General features: G+C 47.0%; 1 pseudogene; it reads right to left on the minus strand.

Moving 5' to 3' along the window:
* Window positions 1-5,330: 5,330 nt before the first annotated feature.
* Window positions 5,331-5,448, minus strand: LOC126471826 (5S ribosomal RNA; annotated as a pseudogene).
* Window positions 5,449-6,793: the final 1,345 nt, after the last annotated feature.

Below are 6,793 nucleotides of genomic sequence, written 5' to 3' on the forward strand. Positions count from 1 at the left end.
GTTGCAGACATACAGCCTTTCTCTCTCACACATTTTCTCCTTCTCACTCAACACTCGATCAGAGCCCTCCTCCTCGCTACAGGTGATTAGTGTGAGCACAGGAAGGTTTCAATTCCATCATCACAAATGACCCTTTTGTCGTCATGAGCCGACTGGCTGATTTTAGACTGCAGCGTAGTGAACACCTTGTGTCCTGATCGAATACTAGTTTGCTGTACCATATGGGGTGCCTGCGGTGCATCACCACGAACACCTCTGTAGAGGCACTGCAAATAGTGTTTGATTCAGAGGGCTCTTGATTCCATGCAACGCACACCCCTAGGCTGCATCTGAATGGCACCTTCCAATATGCGATACACATACATTTTTGATTGCAGACCTACAAACTCCACAATCGACAATCCATTCATTGATAACGTTCTTGTTCTGTGGAACAATGCCATAAGGATTGTCGAGTGTGTATGAGGGTGTGTCGAATTCATTACCGTGGTACCTCATTACTTCATATGGTTCATAGTTCTTCACCCAATAGATAAGCTCACTGTATCCATATAACTGTATACATAACTTTGGATCTGCGAAATGAGTTTTTCCAAACTCATAATAAAAATAAATGTCGTGTGACTAGGGCCTCCCATCGGGCAGACCGTTCGCCGAGTGCAAGTCTTTCGATTTGACGCCACTTCGGCGATCTGCTCGTCGATGAGAATGAAATGATGATGATTAGGACAACACAACACCCAGTCCCTGAGGAGAGAAAATCTTCGACCGAGCAGGGAATCAAACCCGGGCCCTTAGGATTGACATTCTGTCACGCTGACCACTCAGCTACTGGGGGTGGACAAACTCATAATGAAAGTGGTACATGTGGAATTTTGACAAGTCTAGTATGCACATCCCCAAATAAACAAACTTCGTAAACTCTCGTGCAACTTTCTCCATCTCCACAGCAGTTAAGTTCTTACTAAATATGGTGACCTGGTTAAAATTTGGTCTGCAATGCATTTTCGTGTGCCCCATTGCCCATCCCATTAGTTATAATCAAAATTTAAGCAGTTCACTCAAATTGCCCAGTGTTTTGCCGAAAACAGAATTATTCACAATTTATAAAAATCTTTCTCAAAGTCACACGTCGCAGAAGTGCTCTGCTCTTATTCAGATCAATATACTCCTTTAGCCAGAGGGACTGCTTGAACGAGATAACCCTGGCGATTCTAACCAGCTCCATTCCCAACCTGAGACACTGCTGGAGATTACAATAATGAATAATATATGTCCGATTATTCTCCAGTGTTGTCATCGGTTCCGGAGTGAAACCTCATTGCGGAAGTAATTGCTCTGGAAACAGCAAAAAATCGGCTTGCGCATCATGCAAACTAGTAGGGTATGTGCGGTCTGCCTCCACCACATACCCCACATCAGGATCAGCCGCCAGATCCTTGATTTTTCCACCTAATCCCTTGCATTCATCTTCGGGCACCCAGTCTCGTCAATCGGAAGTGATTGTTGCATGGCGTGCCCGTATAAGTTATTTACATCGAGTTACATGATGTAGCTCGAATCAAGGGATGCGCTGAGCCTGTCACCCATCCGTGGTTATTTGTCTTGGTATGCCTATGGACACATTGGCAAAGTCCCCCATGGATCCCCCGTTCAAAGAAAAGAAGCATGTCAGCATCAGTCTGTAATTAGATACTGCGCTTCGTTTTCTTGAGAATAGCGTCCCGAGACAACCCAGGTGCGTTTAATAAAAGGCGGAATCCAGAGAATATGTGCTCTTACATAGACTCCGGAATTTCTCGAAAACGTCTGCAAGCAAGTGCACGTTTGTGTCCAAGTAAAGCAGTGCGTACTCTCCTACAGTGGAGATGTCGAATTCCCGCCAGATATTCACGGCGTACTCATACTGTGCCTCCGTTATGGCATCGCCTGTAAGGTCGCTGGAGAACGCAGTTATGTCGGGTAGCCTGGGTTCGTTGAGTTTTGCCATTTTATCCACACTCGTATGGGGGAATCCCCTTTCTAGTCACAAGCTGGAACATTTCCTCGTCGGGAAATGTAGCTCGAGTAATGTGCGTATTCTCCTGAGGTAGATTTTCAATGAGTTTCTGGAGTGGCGCCTGCATAAAAGGTACCAAGTCAAGAAAGCGGAGCGTAGTTCTCGGCGTCATTTGTTTGGAGAACGAAATGTTTTCTCGACATTCTCAGGCAGGACACTGACGTGATGATCTATTTTCATGCCGAAATTAGCCAAGTGCTCAACAAGAAAGTGAGCGTCATACCAGCTTAAAATATGGAAGAAAATATGCATGTGCCTTGGTAACTGGTACCTCGATTTGCGCATATTGTGAGCTGCCCCACGGAACTTCCCCGTAAGATGACAGTGGTCCCTGTGAGGAGTTTCCGCTTGTCTATCTAACGGCAGCCCAAAAATATCACAGTCAACTACGTTACAGTACAAATATTCATTCTTCTTCGATTTGGTCATGGGAACGCTTCACTGTAAAGCTTATCAAACTCCCATGAAACATCTTCAAGCTCAGTGAGAAGACAAACCACAGGATTATCCCCAACATAAGATCTGAATCGCAGAACGATGTGATTTGGAACGCAGCCACATATAGTACGTGTTTTTCTGTGAAGGTAGTATGTGAGGCCGGTAGAGTCACCTTCGCAGCAGGTCACAGGAACGAGGAGGCATTGAAAGTCGGCATACACCAGAAACCGGCATTGCTACTGATGGTGAGCATTTTTAACCTTTATGAATTTCTTTTCCTCACTAGGCTTAATAACATATACCTGGTCCTTGGAAGCGCAGTCTAATAGATGCTTTGCTAGGAACTTCTCTGAGGAAAAGGCACTGTTGCAACTTAAGCAAATATGCTTTTGATACTTATTGTTACTCAGTTGAGGAAATAGAAGCCGGTACATGTCTTTGACCAAACGTAATAATAACTGCCTTTCTCTTTATTTTTCTCATCGGAGAATAAGAGCCTGTTTATATGCATCTTACGCTCACTGGCAGATTTTGAGAAATGGAGGAGTCCAACGACTATATGCTCGCTATGCTCATCTGACTTGTGTTTCTTCAGGCCATAGATATGAACCGATATTCTGGTATTCTGCTCCTAAAATTTAGGTATGTCCAGGAGTTTAACGGAGAACTCGATGTCATCAAAGTTACAACATTTAAGAAAATCAATACCTATGCCGTATCGAGATATGTGCACTGGATTCTGTTTAATATTTGTTATGCAAGCCAGGACTGAACATGCAAAACAAGCCTGGTCAGTTTTGTTTTTAACATTAATACACGCATCGTGGTCGTGCGGTAGCGCTCTCGCTTCCTGCGCCCGGGTTCCCGGGTTCGATTTTCGGCGGGGTCAGGGATTTTCTCTGCCTCGTGATGACTGGGTGTTGTGTGATGTCCTTAGGTTAGTTAGGTTTAAGTAGTTCTAAGTTCTAGGGGACTGATGACCATAGATGTTAAGTCCCATAGTGCTCAGAGCCATTTGAATCATTTAATACACGCATTCTTATGAGCTATGTTTTTAGGGGGCTTCGTATAGCTAGACACTCCATTTACTGGATCACAGACATGTGTATGGATGTCCAGGTGTAGTATTCGACTGAGTGCTTTAGCTAAACCCCTAACTTCCACCTCAGAAAACTGGGCCAGTATAGCTCTCAAAGTGGATTCATGGAACCACTCGACAATTGTTCAAATGTGTGTGAAATCTTATGGGACTTAACTGCTAAGGTCATCAGTCCCTAAGCTTACTCACTACTTAACCTAAATTATCCTAAGGACAAACACTCACACCCATACCCGAGGGAGGACTCGAACCTCCGCCGGGACCAGCCGCACAGTCCATGACTGCAGGGCCTTAGGCCGCTCGGCTAATCCCGCGTGGCCACACTCGACAATTGATGTGCTCTGTGTTATCACGGCACAATCACCTGAAAGGTAATAAAGACCTGCCTCTTTAACGCCAGAGGCAGTTATTGGGGTGGTTCAACAGTTCAATGCACAGCACTGCACCGCATTTAAAGGCGGGATACAGCGGATCATTAACAACCTTGAGGAGCTCCATTTCCATGACAGGAAGGCACGCTCTTAGAAACCCAACAGGGTCACGGTACCCTCCTACTGGATTCTCGATTCTAGTGAATGACATTCGCTACTTAAGGACATCCACAATGACCGAGCTTTCTAACTGCTGTATGGTGTCACTGATCTGATGTCCTTCACTAAATTGACGGGAAAGGGAACTGCCGCTTGCCACGGTATTGTTACTGTTACTAAAACAATAACGAGATGATGACTGCATCCACCCTGTTGGCGAAGATGGTTGCAATGAGGTTTTGAGGTTTATGCATCGAGATGCACGTACCTTGTGAGATCGGTGAGGACGAGAAATTGGCAGACGAGGAGACGCTGTGGTATCGAGCCAGTGCGTGCAGCCTGGTTGTCGCTCTTGCTGCTGCTGCTGCTGCAGCCCTGAACCATTTGCCAGAGGGAGTGTGGCACGTGGACGCCAGAGTGGTGCTGGGGCAGCGCCGGGGGCGGCGGCGGGGGCGGCGGCGGTGGCGGCGGCGGCGGCAGCGGCAGCAGCAGCAGCAGCAGCAGCGGCTTCTCGCACATCGACTAGCGGCGTCCTTGCTGGTGAGGAATGCCTCACCAGATCCCGCTTTGGCGACGCAGGCTTCACCTCTCCCCGTACCAGCGCAACAGCGTATTGTGGGAAGTGTTTCCCTGACACAGCTACTGTATAAGAGAGAGAGAGAGAGAGAGAGAGAGAGAGAGAGTGAGAGAGGCCAACGAAAATTAACTACAACGTTCCAAGACATCGACAGCTGCTGCTGCTGCAAGGAAACAGAGAACACAAATTATTATTTGTAACTACAATCAGTACATGCTTAACAATTACCTATTTCGCTCTGGCTCCTTGGCGTTTCCCTCACGTCATCCAGCACATCCTCACGCCGACGAAGGTCTCTCTCAATCTCCTCCACCCATTGTGACAGCTCATCCGCACCTGAATTGGGGAAGAGCCATCTGTTCATCTCACTGATATCACCTAAAACCACATATTAATTTTTTTGATAATGAAAACATATAAAGAAAGCACTCCGTCTTTAGGCCACAAGTGGCCCATCGGGACCATCCGATCGCCGTGTCATCCTCAGCTGAGGATGCGGATAGGAGGGGCGTGTGTTAAGCACACCGCTCTCCCGGTCGTTATGATGGTTGTCGTTAACCGGAGCCGCTACTATTCGGTCGAGTAGCACCTCAATTGGCATCACGAGGATGAGTGCACCCCGAAAAATGGCAACAGCGCATGGCGGCCTGGATGGTCACCCATCCAAGTGCCGGCCACGCCCGACAGCGCTTAACTTCGGTGATCTGATGGGAACCGGTGTATCCACTGCGGCAAGGCCGTTGCAGTTAATGAAAACATATACATAAGAAAAAAACTATGAGAAAAAAATATTTCTTAGAATGTGCACTTACAGGAGATCTGTGATAGCTCCTGCTTATCCTCGACACATGCTCCTCCCTGTTCCTCTTCTTCTGCCAGGAAATGGTCTACAACAACAAAGAATATGCACAATATTACATATAAGATGAAATTCTTATGAAACAGCAGCATATTACGTATACGCACTATTAATAAGAAGAAATGTATAAAGGACATTTAACTAAAACCCGGTCACTAGTGTAAAGTAACGGTACCGATTTTATTAACTCAAAAATGTAGTTATACGCAGTACACGTACTCAAAAATAGTCGTCAAAGCTGTTGGCACATTTATCCCATTGCGACACAAGTCGGTCGATTCCATCCTTGAAGAAGCTAGTGGGCTGCTGTCGGATCCCAGCCTGTACCCAGTCACACACTTCGTCATCCGTTGCGAATCGACGTCCGCGAATAGCTTGTTTCAGAGGTCCAAACATATGAAAGTCACACGGTGGAAGGTCGGGATTGTATGGTGGATGTTCCAGCGTTTCCCACCGAAAATGCTGCAATGTCGTCTTCAGCGCATTGGCCGCGTGTGGGCGGGCATTATCATGCAGGAGGATAATGCCACTGGACAACATGCTTCGGCGTTTCGACTTGATGGCTCGTCTAAGGTCCTGTAAAGTGGCTTGATAACGCTGGGCATTGATGATGGTTCCCCGTTCCAAGAACTCGACAAGCAGTGGGCCCTTGTCGTCAAAAAAGAAAGACATCACGACCTTACCAGAACTGGTGTGCACGGCCTTTGATTTCTTTGGGGGTGATGAAGCCGCATTTTTCCATTGCTTGCTCTGACGCTTGCTTTCCAGTTAAAATTGGCGACACCATGTTTCGTCACCTGTGACAATACGCGACATAGAGCCGTATTCCTCCTCGTGATATCGTTGTAGATGACTCAAAGACGGCGCCATTCGAGTATTGCGCTGTTCGGCGGTCAGTTGGTGGGGAACGCACTGCGCACAGATATTTCAAAAGTTCAAATGTTGATGCGTTGTGGTGTGGGTGGTGCCCACGCTAATACTCAGTAACCGATGGACCTCGTCCACAGTGATTCTGCGGTTGTCCAAGACTAAAGCTTTCACTTCCGCAACCATTTCCGGCATGATGACACGATGAGCCTGTCCAGGACGGGCATCGTCTTCCAGTGATTCGTGCCCCTCAAGGAATGGTTTGCGCCATTCCACAACACTTGAACGACTCAGACGGTGCTCACCATACACAGCCTTTATCTGTCGATACATTTCACGGTCTCTAACTCCCTTTGCCGCCAAA

The sequence above is a fragment of the Schistocerca serialis genome, chromosome 3, assembly GCF_023864345.2.
Source record: "Schistocerca serialis cubense isolate TAMUIC-IGC-003099 chromosome 3, iqSchSeri2.2, whole genome shotgun sequence".
Classification (NCBI taxonomy): Eukaryota; Metazoa; Arthropoda; class Insecta; order Orthoptera; family Acrididae; genus Schistocerca; species Schistocerca serialis.